Source organism: Nycticebus coucang, chromosome 22 (genome assembly GCF_027406575.1).
Source record: "Nycticebus coucang isolate mNycCou1 chromosome 22, mNycCou1.pri, whole genome shotgun sequence".
Taxonomy (NCBI): domain Eukaryota; kingdom Metazoa; phylum Chordata; class Mammalia; order Primates; family Lorisidae; genus Nycticebus; species Nycticebus coucang.
This window is the reverse complement of record NC_069801.1, coordinates 52,656,252-52,674,695: the sequence shown is the minus strand read 5'-3', so window position 1 is coordinate 52,674,695 and position 18,444 is coordinate 52,656,252.

Below are 18,444 nucleotides of genomic sequence, written 5' to 3'. Positions count from 1 at the left end.
TTTTTCTCAGTTCACGTTTACTTTCACACTCTCATATTCTCAAATTCTCAAAAACAGAAACAGAACACCTTCTCACATAGTTTTTAACAGGCCTGTGATTGATCTAACACCCTGGGGGTTGATTGGATGCCTGCTTTCATTTTAATGGTGTTTTTGGTGATGGGTGCAAACACACATTTCTGGGAGCCCCTGACTGGCCAGTAGGGCTGAGGCTTCTCATGCCTCCAAAGGCTTCTGACAGGCCAATAGCCCAGCAACCCAAGGTCCCAGTCTCTTTCACCTTCCCTCGGAGGCTCTACACAAATTACAATAATTGAATTTAACAGTTACATATTTTTTTAACAATTCACAACAAATGAGCACAACAAAAATACCATGAACAATTATATTAATGTCTGCTGACACTAGCCAAAATTAGATGTTAAAGTGGCTTACCTCCAGAGAAGGATTTACAGGTGAATTTAGGAGTGATTGTCAGCTGGTCTCCTGAGGGCTCCAAGTTCTCCGGAGACCCTGGGATGTTTTCAAGGGAGTGCCTCCCCTCAGAGGGACCACAGCCTGTCCCCCTCCTGGAGGCCGCCTGAGGATTGGCAGAATGTGTGCCAACCAGAGTAAGGTCAAGTGGCTGCTGTTTTAAGGAAGTAAATGGTAATTGGATTTGGGTCTTTTGCTGAATGCCAGCACCTTATCTCAAGACTCTGAGGGAAGGTAACATAGCAACCACAGTTTTTTAACAATATGAACAGTGGGGGAGCAGTTTTACTAAACTTTGTAGTAACTCTAATTGCTGGAAAGAGAGGGTTTCAACCGCAAGTGGGCTATTTTCAACTCCCACCTGGAAAGCGATGTCAAGGGCAGTGGGAGACATAGGGGATATAAGAGAGGGTAAACAGGCTAGTTGGCAGGGTGAGGCAGGGGGACAGAGTCGGTCTTTCACCAGGGGCTGAGAAATTCTCAGTGGCCACCCCCTAGGTGAAAATTGGCTCTTGTGCCCTACCCACAACCAGCAGCTGTAGCCTGGGTTTGACAGACAACAAGAAAACAGATGTTGACACCCAAACTTGGAATTGACCAATCTTTGAAAGGAATTCTGACAAACCATTGGAAACAGTAAACACAAATTTGACAACTTACACACACCAGGCTAAACAAAGACCCACCCTCTGAGTCCTAAGAAGAGAAGAGACCAACAGACCCACACTCTGAGTCTAGATAAGAGAAACTAACAGACCAGGCACAAAAAGACTGACAAATTTGACACCAATTCATTCATTTACTCAGAGACCTCAGGCTCACTCTTGTGAGTCCCCCCCAAGACCTGGGACCTAAATCCTACCAGAGACCTGGGACTCACCACCCTGTGAGTCCAAAACCCAAACAGACTGGAGACAAACAGACAGACCAGGGAAACCCAAACAGACTGGAGATAGACACAGACTAGACTCACTCCTGTGAGTCCAAAACCCAGACAGATTTGAGAGTCCAAAACCCAGAGACCCGACACAGTGTCCTGTGAGGGCCCAGGAGGGGAAGTTAATGTCATGTCTGACCTTCCCTCATCCCTCAGATACCAGATGACTATAGTCCCTAGACAGAGGCATAGAGCTGGTGTTTTCTAACCTCCTGAAGTCAAGACTTAACGGGGCTGATGGTAACTCTCCAAAATCTCTAGAGAACAGACAGATTTTACAAACTCACCTGGGTGTTACTGATTAATCACAAATTACAGAAGTTTTGAAAAACTATGTCCTGGCTCCACACATCTGAGGACTCAGGGGGCAGAGAAAAGCCTCTCCGAGGCCTTCCCCTGGAGCTGTCGGGTGGGGGTGGACCTAGGTGGGGGTGCAGGGGTGGGGGGAGAATCTCACTGGGGCCTCCAGAAATGTTGTACTCAGAGTTGTACCCACAGCCACCTAGAAAAAAAACTCAGACCCCACTTCTGGTATAAATCAGATGGTGATTTATTACACCTGTGTAGGTGGGCTACCACCCAAAAGTGAACAGCCCTGAAGAGAAAAGCAGGCTGCCTTTTATACCTTTCTTTGTGCTGTATTGGCAGGCAAGCTGACGAGCATGGAGTATGACAGTTGGCACGAGGGTGGGGTTACAGCGAGCTGGGGGGTTGGCACCGGTTACAGCGATTTAGGAGGTTACATCATGGCAGTTGGCTTGGGAAATTTTGCTTGAGTAAGCTTTCCACCATTGTTTAGCCATTGCTAGGGGGTTGGGGTAAGTTCTGCCATTGTTTTACCTGCAGCTATGAGTCTTTTTGGAACTCAGGGAACTTCCTTGTTCTATTCTGAAACCTGTTTGAGGAATTAACCCAGGTGGGGGGTGGTGGGTGAGGTGGTTGAGATGTTCAGGGACTCAGGCTGAGACAGTTAGGAGCCTTTAGGGGTCCTTTTGATGGGTACTACAAGACCAGGCAGGACTTGTTGCCCATAGTTCGATGCCTGTTGTACTTTGCCCATATCTAGATGTGTTCTAGAAGATAACTAGCCTCAACACACTTCCTAATAAATTGTACTTGGTATGGTCAGCCATGTAAGACTTCAAAAGGACTGTGTCCCTCAGACATGGATCCACATAAAGGAATGGGAAGATTCTGAACCCAAGCTTAGTCTCCTCACACAGCTCAGCTAGGATCCTTTCAGAGTTTGTTTCTTTTTGTAAGACACCTGAGGCCACTAGGAAGTGTGTAAATGGTCATCTACTCCTAACACAGGCACTCACAACTGCCTTATTTTGGATATAAAGGCTGACTCATTATTCTAAAGGCTCAGGTGAAGATCAAAGGTATGATAACATTTTACATACCTCTATGGCCCTTTTTGTATGGGTTGAGTACACCTCAACCCATCCTGAGAAGGTGTTTAATACTGAAAGATATTTATAACCTCTACACAGATTCATCGGAGTAAAATACAATTGCTACCCTTACCCCCAGGGATCAACCTTGCCGCTGTATTGGCTCTCATGACCAGGGTAGATGAGCTCTCATTTATGGATTATTTTGCATTATCTGTATTTTTCATATACATAGCACAAAGCAGTAACTTATTTGGACAATTTTTCTTTAAGAGACAGTCTCACTGTGTCACCCTCAGAGTGCTGTGGTGTCACAGCTCATAGCAACCTCCAGCTCTTGGGCTTAGGCAATTCTCTTGCCTCAGCCTCCTGAGTAGCTGGGACTATAGGCACCCGCCATACCTGGCTATTTTTTTGTTGTTGTAGTTTGGCTGGGGCCAGGTTTGAACCCGCCACCCTCAGTATATGGGGCTGGCACCCTACGCACCGAGACCCAGGCGCCACCTAAATTTTTCTAATTGTTACCATTTTTTTCCCAAAAGTATCTTAAAGACTTGCCCCTACATGGAAGGCTTGGTGGAAGCTAGAGACCACCTTCTGAGAAATAATGGAATAGACCTTTGTCCCCTTTCCTCCCACCATTGCACAGGAATTAAGGTGAATCTTTCCCTTGGTCCGGTCCTCTTTGGACTGTCTAGACCAGTCTGTCTTGTGCTTCTGAGGGTACAAGTAAAAACTGGTAGTGCTGTGGATAGAAACTCCCCTTGTCACCTTCTTGACCAGCTTGTTCTTTTCATGTGCTATATCCCCTTTTGGTACAAGACAGATTTCTGGTGGCAGGTGCACTACTTATAAAAGTCTGAATTTCTTCATGTTAGGAGAGTGTCCAGTAAAGAATAGCCCCCTTTTCCAAACTTGGACACATGTGTGGAGAATTGTCAGTGCATATTTACTGTCAGTGTATATTTGTATTTTATCTTGGGCCAGTTCTGCCTATCATAGGCTATTAGCTCAACCTTTTGAGCTGAAGTACTTGGTGGTAAGGGGCTTCTCTTAAGAACAAGAGTATGGGAGACCACCCCATACTAGCTCTAAGATGCTAGTTCATTACTATTCTACCACATCAGCAAACCAAATGTGCTCTGGGTCAAATAGAAGGTGTTCTTTAGGTCTGGTCTTCCTGATGACCCTGTTCTCCAGTTATGATCAAAAGGTCACTGTTTTCCTGGTTCTGCTGTAATGCATGTGGCCAGATTTAAGGCTCACAAGTTCCCAGACATTACACTGGATTTTCTAGTAAGAACTGGTATCATGACCCGACGACTGGAGCACCAACTCTGTCCATGTTTGGTTATTATGTGGTTTGCAAACCTTAAGAGTTCTGAAAAAGACCAATTTTTGAGCTGTTTTTACCAGGAGAGCTGCGGCAGCCAATATCTCATACCTGCTGCCAGAGGCTTGAGATTAAACTTTTAGAAAAACATCCTGCTGGTCACAATTTCCCTCAACTCATGTACCAAGACTCCCGTAGCCACTTTATCTCAACCTATAATACAAAGGTTTTTGTCTGTTTGGTACTCCCAAGGCTGGCACAGGAGTTAAGACTTCACTTAGGTCTCATAAGGCTTTCTTCTGTTTTTTCCCCCAACATCAGGACTTTAATCCCCCTTTAAGGTTTCATGTTAAGGGTTTTGCTATTTCTCCAAATCAGGGCATCTAAATTCTACAATTTCCAGCCATCCCCACAAATGCTCTTAACTGTTTTCTTTTGTAGCTGGGATTACCAGGAGACAAATGAATTGTGTATATTTTTCTGCACCACCCCGAGGAAGGGGAATGAACTTGAGTGGGAATGGTGGGGAATGAGAGAGACAAGATGGGCTGGGGAGGGCTGGAACAGCTAAGGCTGCAGCCAATGCTAAAATACAAAATCAGCTTTACTATTTGTTTTAGAGACAGTCTCACTTTATTGCCCTCAGTAGAGTACTGTGGCATCACAACTCACAGCAACCTCCAACTCCTGGGCTTAGGCGATTCTCTTGCCTCAGTCTCCCAAGTAGCTGGGACTACGTGTACCTGCCACAATGCCTGGCTATTTTTTGTTGCAGTTTGGCTGGAGCTGGGTTTGAACCCACCACCCTGAGTTTATGGGACTGGCACCCTACCCACTGAGCCACAGGTGCCACCCAAAAAATCAGCTTTATTTTATAGTATTTCAGCAGGGTTGTTTACAAGGAAGTTGTATAACCAAAGAACATACTTCTGGTCTTACAATATGATTGGAAAACGTAACTTTATCAAGAACAAATACTTTTCTTGATGGTTTCTACTGGATAACATTGTTAACATGTGTTAAGAAAAGGGAAGGGTTCATAGTTTTCTGCATAGTTTCTAAAGATTAGGTACAGAAAGAGCTATGACTTCTGGCAAAATGTATGAAGCAGAAAAACATGTTTTGATAAGAGGAAAAACATGTTGACCCTGCAGGAGGAAAGCATTTGGAGGTCTGTTGCCTGAATGTCTCCCAGGCCATGGGGTCCCTACCACCTCATGGCTTGTTCTCCACATCTCATTTCTTAGTTTCAATTCATGAAAGGATGCCTTTAATTGAAATAATTGCTTGGCTCCAATTCTGCAGAAGACTGGGAGGATACAAAATAAAAACATTAAAGCTCCTAACATAATTGATGCTATTATCAAATGTTCAATTTTTTTCTAAGCCATTTAAAGGACTGTATTTCATCAAATGTCTCTGGCAAGCTGAGCAGGGCCATAGACATCTAAATGAGCTTCATGCATAGTTGGAATTTCTTGAACTTTTGCTATGTCAAGGCTACTATCACTATGGGAACATATTCCTTGTAAATGACTTTTTACCGTGTCCCAATTCCATTGAGATTCATTATAAAATTTAGGAGGGATGCAAATCCATTGAAATTGAGCATGGCAACATAAAGGATGGTGCTTTTAAACTGAACTTCATCTATTAAAGTTACTACTCGTTCTAAAGCATTGAGTCGAGCTTCTAATCTATTTCTTAAAGATAATGCTAACCAAGTATTTTGAACTAACATATTTACAAAATGGGTTTTTTGAATAGATTGAGACATAGCTGAAGCAACAGCACTGGATACTATGGCAACAAATACTGTAATGCCTGCTGTGATCATATCTATGACTCTTTTGGGTGGCAATATGGTGTAAATTTCAATTAAAGGCTGCATACCTGATTCATCATACCATAGCTGACTTAAATTCACAAGTAACATAATAAAAGATGGCTGTTCAATTACAGCAATAGCATCAAATGGATTAACATTATTAATACAATTAGACAAATCATAATTAAGAGAAACTGTGTTCAATTTTGGTTATAGAAATGTTACCAACTAGTAAGAGTCTGTGAGTTGGAACACAAGCCATAACATAATGCAAAGTTCGGGAGCCTTTTTGCATCAGGTCAGTTGTGGATTTTAAAACTTCTACTGGCTGTAAAGTTGCAGGAAGATGCCAGAGATCTTTTTGTTCATCTCCTGTTTCTGTTAAAATGTTTGGGATCCATCCTCCAGCAGTGACATGATCATTAATGTTACAAGATGCAGGTAGTCTTCTAGACCAGTCCCATAGTTTCTCATCAACTCCTTTGATAAGGATACAAACTGGAGTTACAACATTCTATCCGAGGAGCTAATTTATGGTGGACAGAAGGGACAGAGCAAGGAGGTATTCCAGTGGGTAGAGAAGGTGAAGTCATCTCATAATCTGTCAATCTCCATTTAACAATTTTTTGAAATTAAGCAAAACTGAGTAGTTGGTGGTGGGGGAAGGGTAGTCCAAAAGTAATTTTCAACTCTATGAAGTGTTATACATTCAAACCTAAGGAATAAGCTGAAATTGGGCACAGTGGCTGGTCTTCCAGTATAATTGAAAATGGCCCGTTGGGGTGTCAGTCACTAGTAGAACCTCCCAATAAGATAGAACTATTAGAAAAAAATCTGGGTGGCGCCTGTGGCTCAGTGAGTAGGGTGCCGGCCCCATATGCCGAGGGTGGTGGGTTCAAACCCAGCCCCGGCCAAATTGCAACAACAACAACAACAAAAAAAAAATAGCTGGGCGTTGTGGCAGGCGCCTGTAGTCCCAGCTGCTCGGGAGGCTGAGGCAAGAGAATCGCGTAAGCCCAAGAGTTAGAGGTTGCTGTGAGCTGTGTGATGCCACGGCACTCTACCTGAGGGCGGTACAGTGAGACTCTGTCTCTACAAAAAAAAATAAAATAAAATAAAATAAAAAAAAAGAAAAAAATCTTCATTTTTCTAATAGTGGGTTGCTGCTCCACTGGACTGGACATAGAAGGGGTGGATCTGGAAAACAGGCCCAGTAAGCATCAGCTGTTACATTATGTGGCAAGAAACAATAGCCATCGTTGCTGGGAAAAACATGTTGGGTGACTGACCCTCCACAACATTGCACAATGTCAATGCCCTCATGAGTAAGCTTCTTTAGTTGGCCCCATGTCAGGGTTTCACTGTCCAAAATGTTTGAGCTTGGTAGACCATTTTGGGGTTTCAGTTACTTCAACAGCAAGAGGAGAACTTCCAGTGGGTAGAGAAGGTGAAGTCACCTCATAATCTGTTAATCCCCATTTAACAATTTTTTGAAATTAAGCAAAACTGGGTCCCTGTCTGATTAACCATTCAGGAATCCAACAAAGACTGTCAGCTACTCTAGGAAAAACACAAGCATGTCCTCTTCCACATATAAACATGGGATCAGGCCCTTGCCAGGACTGAAGGGGCACTTCTATAGCATCTGTTTAGAGGATGAAGTATTCCAAAAATACCTGCTGCGGTGTGACCGAAAGAATCAACATTTGAAAACTTTAAAGTGAAAAGAGCATGGGAGAGAAGGTTATGTGGAGTCCCAGGATCTAGCTCCCCCCTTTTTAACTTTTGTAATTGAAGTTCAAGAGTGTGATGAGCACCTTCAACAATGCCTTGGCCTTGAGGGTTGTAAGGTATACTTGTTTTTAAGGTCAATAGGAGAAGTGGAACAAAAATAAGAGAAAGTTTTGCTAGTATAATCAGGACTATTATCTGTCTTAATGAGTCATGGAACTCCTAAAACAGTGAAAGCTACAATGAGCAATAGCATACCTAGCAGCCTCACCAGAACGTGCAGCAGGCGAAAATGAAACCAGTGTCAACTGTAACATGAACAAAAAATTTCCCAAATGACAGGACATGAGTACAATCCATGTGCCAAAGTTGATCAGGCAGTGGGCCACTTGGATTTACACCAAAATGAGAGACAGGGACATGTTGCAAACAAGAAGGGAAATTCTTCACTACTTGGTGAGCTGCCTCATAAGATTAAATTGACAATGAAGGGCAATGGCATTTTGATGAACAGCATGAGATAATTCAGTGGGGGGATTAAGAAGTTACTGGGGGGGGCGGCACCTGTGGCTCAAAGGAGTAGGGCGCTGGCATTGTATACCTGAAGTGGTGGGTTCAAACCCAGCCCTAGCCAAAAAACTACCAAAAAATAAAAAGTTACTAGGGAAAAGATGAGTATGTTTATCCCTGAGCCAAAGGACCTGGAATGAAAAGAATAAGCTCGAAGGTGTCCAACAAAACATTGTCCTGGGTGTACATAGATATTTCTGTAAATGAAGAAATTGGACATATCAATCTTTAACCAATCAGAGCTGTTTCAATAGAGTCCAACATACCTACTAAATATTTACTGTCAGTGTAAAAGTTGAAGGAAATTTGGGAGAAGTGAGTAAAAGCCATAACAGCATGTAGTTCCACTTGTTGAGCTGAGGGATAAGTTTTTTCAGTGAAAACTTTTGTCAATAACGATACTTGAAATTCCTGATGTAGAACAATCCAGGAAAACAGTAGGAACATAAGGGATTGGGTCGGAAATAATAGTAAAAGGAAAGAGAAGTGACAGAAGCAAACTGAACAATCCTATCTGGTAGGTAGTGGCAATCCACCTGGCTAATGAAATTAGAAAAATCAGTTTACCCTGAACATCACACTTCCACAGCCACTGTTGTTGGTTGGTAGAAGGGACTATGATCAATTCAGGGTCATATCCTAGGAGTTGCCAAAGTCCTCGACCTTTAAGAATTAAAGTACCAACCATCTCATAATAGGGAGTTAAAAATCATTTTGATGGTGTTCCCAAATGTATCCACTCTCAAGGGCAGGAAGATTGTCACAAGAAAGCAGTAGGAGTACGAAAAGTAGGAAAAATTAGTAAATAGACTGGAAAATTGGGATTACCACAGCTAAGTTGTGCTCGCTGTAAGGCTTTCTCTACTTCAGTGAGGGCCCCAGCTGCTGCAGTAGTTAAAGAACAAGATGAAGAAGGGTGAGTAGGTCCTTTAAGAATATCAAAGAGGTCTTAAGTCTCTGGTAGTAAGCTTCCATGAAGGGCAAAGCCAATTAATGCCTCTTAGTAATTGTTAAACTCACTACTTTAAATGATTTATCAGTGTGAATTTAGAGTGTGTGTGGATGAATTTGTCCTCAATGAGTTGACCTAAATAAGAGAAAGGAATACTTTGTTCTTTCTGGGGCTATATGTAACCCAAAAGCAGTTAATGAATCCTGTCAATGAAAAAGGATAACTGTTAATGTAGAAGAATCAGGGTGAGCAAGGAGAATATCATATGTATATTGGATAATATAAGCAATAGGAAATTGAACACAAATTGGCAATATTGTGGCAGCAACAAAGTTTTGGCATAAACTTGGGCTATTGACCATCCCTTGTGGAAGGACTGTCCATTGATATCAGTAACTAAGTCTGTTGTAGCTGGCAACTTCCCCTGAGTTAGGGGTCACTAGTCTACCCAGACTAAGCTGCTAGATAACCAGATGATAGGATCAGTAGCTTGAATAGGGGTGGCAGGAGACACCATGGCCCCCAGGAAAAAGAATACCCTAAACCAGTACATGACTGACAATTGGGCTTAACAAGAGTAGTAATTCTTTATTCTTTTCTCAATCTTAAAGAAGGCAGGAAATCTTGATTTCCTCATTTGTTTAGTAACAGTCTCATTAGGACTGAATAAAAGCACCCCCAATACTAGACAGTACATATCTCCCCCAAAGATTAACCAGGAATACTGGTAAAACATGGCTGAAAAATTCTGGAATGACCTTCATTGTCTTTCCAGGCAAGGAAAGCAGAGCTTTGGAGAAGGAGAGGGATTTTGGCCAATGCTTCATAGCAAGTCAGTCGTGGCTTCCTGAGTGGGCCATGGATGGGGTCTGTGTTGTTGAACAATGACAGGCAGATCAGCTACCTTGTCTAAAAGATCTAGAAATTTTTTTTCCTTGAATATTCAACAGCATCTCTGGCCAGTCATGACCAATTTGCTGAACCCAAAAAGCATGTTCAGAGGATCCAAAACCTATAGCACTTCTAGGATGAGATGACAAAACAGAACAGGCAGGATGAAGAGGGAGAAGTGAAAGTTGGGCTATTTTCCTATCAGGAGAAATAGTGATAACATTTTGAGTAGTATGAGCCATAACATTTATTTCTCCTGCATAATCAGAGTCAATTACTCCCAGCAAAACAAAAAGACCTTCCATCATTAAACTCCTGTGTCCTAAAAGAAGTCCTGCTGCCTTTATAGATAAGGGGCCCTAGACGCCTATTGGGATAGCTCAAGGGCCCTTTTCTGGAGTTAATACATATCTGGTGGAGGGACTGAGCTACAATCCTGCACTACCTTTGGTGGCTCTGAACAGTTGGGAAACATTACATGGACCTTCAGAGCTGGAAGTGATGGAAAAATTTCTTTGAGGTAAATAGATTTTGCCCCTACTGTTTGACAGGGCCAGGCTAGTCCTTTGACCCATTTCCCAAAATAGGATTTCTATGTGCACCATATTTAGATTTACAGTCATTAGGCCAATGTTTGACTTGATGGCATCAAGGACATAAGCCCAGAGGGGCTTAAGTAGAGTCAGGGTAAGAGTTAACCAGAGATTGTTAGTAGTAGCAGGAGCTATTACTGGACAATTCTTAACAAAAAGAGCAGATTGTACACAACAGAAGCAGCCAATGGCTGGCGTAAAATAGTGATGTTTAGAGGGATAGATGTTGAACCTGCATCTCTTAAAATGTGGCCGTAGTTGGACCTTGAATGTAGGATGGCCCTATGTAAGCACAAAGTCTAATGGAATCTGAAATGGAGCCCTTTTTTTTTCTACATGGGTGGATAGCAGTCTGGCAAGCTGTAATGGCATTTTCATAAACTAACTGTATAAGAATCATGCCAGTCTCACCATCAACAATACAGCTGACTGCCTGTAAAAGTCATGAGACAAAATCCTGGTAAGGCTCGTCTGGGCCCTGACAGATTTTACTGAGTTCCTCTGTCTTGATACCTGAAGTGGGAAATTTTCTCAAGGGTTGTGTTGCCAATTGGTTGGCTTGTTGGGATGCCTCAGGAGGGTAATATAAATAAGCGGCCGTGGAGGCCTGGGCACCTTCACCCAAGAGAACATCCATAGTGAAAGGAATATTATGTTGTATGTTACATTCCACTTGTTCTGCAGCATTCTCTGCCCATTCCGATTTCCATAACAAATAATCACTACATGTAAGATAGGCTTTGGCTACAGATTTCCAATCATGAGGTGGTAAAGTGTTATCATAGCAAGTGTCTACTAAAGAAGGGTAAAAGGGGGGATGTTGAACCATATTGGGCACAAGCTTGTTTTAATTCCTTAAGGGTTTTAAAAGAAAATGGCTGATCCTCTTACTCTATTACCCACTGGGCATCAGTAGTTTCTCTTACCAGGAAACAAGAAAATCCATCAAATTCTCCCTGAGCATAGGTTTGCCCAATACTTTTCTGCAAAGGGGATTTAGAAATCTGATTTGGGGCTGTGAAATACGGTGGGGGAGAATCAGGAGGAGGAGGACATAAAGGGCAGGACAGAGCAGATTTAGGCAGATTAGAAACTTGAAGTGCAGCCATAGCTACCAGCCCAGAAGGGTCTATGTCCTCATCTGAGGTAGAAGAAGAATGTTCTTTTTTCATACTCATGTTCCTCATCTTGTAACTGTTATTGAAATTCCAGGGAAGGGATTCTTCTGCCAGAGCAGAAGGGGATAAACTCTGTACAGATTGGAGAGGGGGTATCCCTATTCATGACTGGGATCTAAACAGTCTCTAGTCCCCAGAGTAAAGATATCAGTAGCAATTTTAGAGGGCTCATGGGCTGTATAGTAATTCAGTTTCTCCCCTACTTTTAATGCCAATACTTGGGAAACAGTGCCTTCATCAGGAAACCAAGGATAAACTTCCTGAACAAATTGGAGAAAGTTCTCTAATTGATATGAATACAAGAGCCCCTGGTTTTTAACATTTAAGCATTTGAGTAAAAAGTTCTCTCTCCTTTGATCCTGACTGCATCAATATTTTTAACTTCTGACAATGATTATTCCTGAAAAACACTTATCAACTACAGTTTCACTTTTTCATTCTGTGGGAATTCCCTCACCTGCTTAGTTTCACTTTCCTGTGCCCAAGTCCCTGTTCTGGGTGCCACCTTTTAAGACCAGCACAAGGAAGAGTAATGAACCTGAGTGGGAATGGTGGGAAATGAGAGACAAGAGACAAGATGGGATGCGGAGGGCTGGAACAACTAAGGTCGCAGCCAATGCCAAAATACAAAATCAGCTTTATAGTATTTCAGCAGGGTTGTTTACAAGGAAGTAGCATAGACAAAGAACATATTTTTTGTCTTGCAATATGATTGGAAAATGTGAATAACTATCAAGAACAATTCATTCTCGATGGTTTCTACTGGATATCATTAACATGTTAAAGATAAGAAATAAAAGGTTGCATGGTTTTCTGCATGGTTTCTAAAGATTAGGTAAAAGAGATACATGACTTCTGGCAAAACATCTATGAAGAAGAAAAACATGTTGACTCAGCAGGAGGAAAGCAATTGGATGTCATTCCCTGAACTTCTCCCTAGCCAAGGGGGCCCTGTCGCCTCACAGTCTGCTCTTCACAATATTTGTAGACAGTTTGTTTTCCCGGACTTGTAACCTACTTGGGATTTGTTATCTGTGGGACAAACAATTGAGCTTTTGCCCCTAGAAACCTTAAAGCTTTCCTTCCCTGGGGACTCCAGAATTGGTCTGGTGCTTATAATTGTCTTAAGAAGGGCTACAATTATGTCATCAACATGCTGTATCATTATTTTTAAGGTTCTACTATTCTGTGAGCAATTTATTAATGGTCCACATTAGCTCTTCCTGTAACAAGATCCTCACATTCAAAAGTGAACAGGAATTGACTGGCAATAAAGGAATTGAGAAGGCATCCTTTAAACCTACGATAGAAAAAAAAAAAATGGGCCAATCCCAGGTGAATTTGATAATTGGTTTATGAATTTGGGACCACTGGTGTAAAGGAATCACTGCCTCATTTAAGTCTTGAATAAATTTCCATTTCCCCTTCAGTTTATTTCCTGCCAGAATGGGATGGTTGCAAGGGGATGAGCATTCTAACATGTCAGCCTTCATCAATTGTATTAAGGCATGCCCCTGGCATTCTTCTGAGGTAATGGATACTGTCTCTTTTGGGAGAAGAGAATTCCTGGTTTGAGGGTCCTCTTACTGGTGGGACCCTCACAGCTTGTCCTGGCTTTCTGTTGGCCCACATACCAGTGTTTATATTCTCTAGACTTGTTGGTAGATTCTCTTCTCCCTCAAAACCCTCCGGGGTACCCATCTGTATAATGTTGTGCACTTATATTGTAATAAGAGACCCAAATCGACCAAAATATCTTCCTAATAAATTGGTACTTCAGGGATAAGCATAAATTAGTGAGTAATGCTCCTTCCCAACTTCATGATAAAGCAGGAGCATAACACCTTCTGGTAGAATATTTGTCAATTCCCACAGCTGTATAGGTGAAAGATAACGGGTCCACCAAAGGTTTTTCTGATGGAGGAAATTGCTCTTAATTGGGAAAAACTTTGCTTACCAGCCATATCCAAGGTTGCCCCATATCCTAGAGTTCGAGTATGATCTCAGTGGTCTGGGTGGGAACTTGTGTTGAACTTAAGCCCCTTTGGATCTGATCATCCATGATCCACCAGTGTCTGAGCTCCCCCTAGGCCCCTGGGAGGTTGAGAGATAGTCTCATGCCTAATAGACTTGTTCACATCTGGGATGTAGATTTCTGGGCCCCAAGGCCTTCCCAGTATGGTTCTAGGCCCCTTCAGTCTCAACTCAGCACTCCTTTTGAAAGTACCCAGGCTTCCCACACTGAAAACAGGTCTCACCACTTCTGACTTCCTTGAAGTAACTAGGCAAGCCACAGTGACAAAAGCTACCCCTGATAATTTGACATTTTGGCAGTCCCTCTATGTTACTTCCATATCCTGGTTATCTAGATAGTGAAAATCTGTCTGGGGTCTCAGGCCAACTGTGAAGGTTTCTGAGAGCATCGGAGTAAGTCGTTAGTGAAATGAGTGTTTATTACTATTGCCTCTGGCGTGTTAGAGTTTATATAGGCATATTGACAACTTTAGTGATTATTGCCCAAAATATCACTGGGCTTCCCTTCCTTGAACTACCTTTACCAATTTAGAAAAGTCAACTGGTTAGGGTGGTGCCTGTGGCTCAAGGAGTAGGGCACTGGCCCCATATACCGAAGGTGGTGTGTTCAAACCCGGCCCTAGCCAAAACTTTAAAAAAGTCAACTACTTTTACCTGGATAGCTCTCATGCCTCCTGTGAGGCACACCATCATATGGTTGTGAAAGCCATGTCCTCTTTGGCCCCATTGGTAATTTCACCCTAGGTCACTGCTTAATTTCCAGATGGGAGATTTTGATTTAGTGATTGCCATGAACCTGGCTGGCTGCCCAAATCCTATTTCTTTTGTTTAGTGAGCAGCAATGTGAGAGCAAGCCCCATGCATTCTTCCAGGTTAAATCAATCATCGCGTGTTCAGATTCTTCTATGAACCTCCGTGTGTCAGCTGACAAGCTTCCCAGTTTCTTCCCCAGGTATTTGGAGACCCCACATTGAGAATGGAATGTGGATGTTCACAGGCTATCCTGTGGGCACTGACACTTCTGTAAAAAGCATACACAGTAGCAGGTAGATTTGGACTTGGATAAGAGGGGTAAAGAGTAGTAGATCATGGTTTAAAATGCCCCTGGAGCCTGAGGCTACAGCCATAGTCCCTTTGCCTTCACTTAATTCCTTTTATGAAATCTGAGTGTTGTCTGGAGCCAGAGAGGTATTCAGGCCTTTTTCTGTCCCCCTAATTTAACAGTTCTCTACACAAGACTCATGATATTGGGAGTTATCTCTCTGGTATATAAAGGCCTGAACTTAGGTGATTTCTAATCTCTTTTCCTTCTACAAAAGAGATCTAATTATAGGGTAGTATTTGGGGTTAAGATTCCTGTTCGCAGGCCAGGATCCTCTGCCTGGTAGTTGGTGTTAGGATCAGGGCAGGCTGTGTTGCAGAAAAACACTAGCCTCATTTTTCAGAGGCTGTCAAGTGCAGGGCCTTCCAGTTGTCTAACACTCCAAGGGAGAATTGTTGGGGGTTGAAGTTTCCTGTCCCCAAGAGTATACTACCCATCAGACCACGTGTCTGTATCTTGCAGGTTTGGCTCAGAGCTTAATTAGGCTGTGACCTGAAACCCTTCCATGTTGAGATGAGACTTGCTTTGTTAGGCTGTGTTCCCAAAACCTCTATTCTACTGCTGGAACCAGGGATCACTGGCCCTGATGTGCCATCCCCATGCATTCAGGCATCCCTTTCCTGGATGGTACTTCACTGTGGGGTCACCATGTCCTGTCCTTATGGTTGGAACCTTCCTCTTGTTGCAGGAAGACAAGGCCCAACGGAGAGAAAGAGCACCCAAACACCACATTTATAAGAGGAAGGGTTTTATTCACCAGCCAGGAGCTTACAGCATAGAAGAATTTCCAAATGGCCACACTCCCTGACTGGCTTGGTCTTTCCCTTTTTATTGACAGTCAAAAAGTTCCACCCCACAGATACCCTTCTCATTGGCCAGTTTGAATCAAGTGGGAGATGCTATTCCAGCCCGTACAGAACTATAGGATTTCACAGAACTTGAAAATTCTCAAGTTTCAGGAAGTTAAGTTTACAAATTCCCAAGAGCTGAGTCACCATGGAGAAGAGGGTCACCAGGATCATGGAGAGGACCCTGTAGGTGTATCCTTGTGATCTCCTTGAGAAGACCTGTTCTAGATTTCAACCTTTTCAGGTATCCTCTCACTCTGAATCTACCCATGTGACCATGTAGCAGATGGTGGGGGTCAGTTTACCCTCAGTTTTCTAAAACTGAATGGGATGTCAGGGGACATAGTTCTGGAAAGCAAAGTTTTAGTTTGGAGAACATGTGTTCCTATAGGGGCCTAATTATAGCCAGGAAGTTTTCCAGTTGGAATCAACTGCTTCACCACTTTCTCAGTCTGGGGACAACCCACTCCACAGAGAGCAGGCAGCCCAGTGACTGAAGGTGAGGGGAGTCCCATGAGAACTGGCATGTGGCAGGATTGGGTTTCCATGATGCTATCTTTGAGTCCTAGGGTTGTGACAAAATGGAGGGAACTCCAGGGTTTGCACCATATTTGTACCACTGACCACATCTAACCAGACTTGGAAGTAAGGAAACAAAAAGACAAGGTGATAAGGCAACATTTAGTAAACTGTCACTTCATTGAAAAAGAGCCTCCTGGGTTTCAGCACAAAATGTCAGGTCCAGCCTCTTAGACTGTCATTCTGATTTTTGGCTCATTGTAAGAATAACAAGCAAGGTTGGTGTGACTGTGATCACAGGCAGGAAGCAATTCTACTCAGCTTTGTATTGGAGAAGAGAGAGAAGCTATATAAAATGAAAGTATGTTCCAGACAGAACAGGTTAGTCTCCATGAGTGGAGAAAGATGTCAAGAACTCCCAGGCTTCCTTTTACTGGCTTGGCCCAGGGGAGAGCTTACAGGAGCTGTGGGATGTTACCAGGTGATTGTCACATACATGACTGCTGGGTGTTCTGTGTTCCTAGAGTTCCTTTCCCTGGCCCTAGGCTTCTCTGCCCCTTGAAACCACCCTCTTGTCCTCTACCACCTGCAGATTGGTCCCTACCTACCACAAATACCAGGACTTCTATTTGGTATGACTCTGAAAGGCTATCCCAGGTCCAGAGTTCTCCACAGGCTTAGCTCTGAGGCCTTTATAACTCCATCCACACATTGAGACACTCCTTAACTTTTTACATAAAAATTCCCATTTTAGTCTGCTGTCTTGGGAAATTGACCTGCAACAGGCATTCATGCTATGCTTTTTCTGTGTATCTATTAGGGTGCACAATAAAAACACAGAAAAACTAAGTATAAACACCATTCTTTTGATGATCAGTCAATATTTATAGTAGATAATTTAATAGCAATGACTCATAGCACACCACTTAGGAAAGAACACTTAGAATTGCTTAATAAAAGTGAAAAGGAATTCCATGTGCTACTCACTTTTTTTAGAAATGAGATTACTATGAATAATATACTCAAAAGGCAAATCACAAATGATCACAAGGGATCCTGATACTGAACACCAATGTACTCAAGATAGTTGATTGTTACTAAAGTACTGACTCAAACATCCTATTTATCTTTAAGGAGCAAAAGAAGCGTATGTCCCAGCCCAGGAAACTATTCATTCCCCTTTGGTAATTTCTGCCATTGTTTTAAACCTTACTTCCTATAATACTGTTATGAGTTGAGGGCGAAAATCACAGCTTTGTTCTCTATCTTATCTCTTCCCAAACTCTAAGCAGCTCAGTATCTTCAGATTATAAATCAACTAAATCCACCTTGTAATTTTTAGCCCTCTGTTTTATACCAGCTTTTTGTGCCCATATTCCAAAGCCTACGAAACCTGTAATGAAGCATGTGATTCCATTTAGAAAAGTATGTCCCACAAGCTCTCTGGATAGTATGTGTCCTATTGAAGAGGTGATTAATGGTGAATACATTTTAGGGCTCTATCCCAGATATACTTATTGAGACCCTGGAGGTTGGGTCTTGAGTTATGCAGTTTGATAGATTCCTCGGGTTTTTCTCTGTTAAATGAAAAAAGTCACTTTACATGTGTGGTCACTGAGAGCTCTGCTTGATTAACTTGGTGGTTGGCCATTGGTCAACTAATGATTGAACAGGCTATTCTCAAATGCATTTTACCATCCAGTCTAATCCTTGCCAAGGGGTTTTGTGCTTTGACAAAGCTGTTCACAGCTCCACCTTAGCCTTAGAGTCCCTGCTTATGCAGAGCTTCAAGGTTAGCCTAAGGTAAGAAATCTGGGTCTCTTGGGGTTCTCCTGAGCATGCAAATGACTCTGAACATGTACCCAGCTCCTCACGTGTGTGGCTTTCTAGAGTCTCATGAATACATGGAATTTTTCCAAACCCGTCTGGAACATGTCATTCCCCAGCTTTCTAAGTGTGTTGATCAGCTTCTTGTTTACCTTGTTATCACTACCCCAGGTAGCATGATAAAGGATTGCTGATTTTTTGATAAATGTCCTAGGGAAAAGACTGTTAGC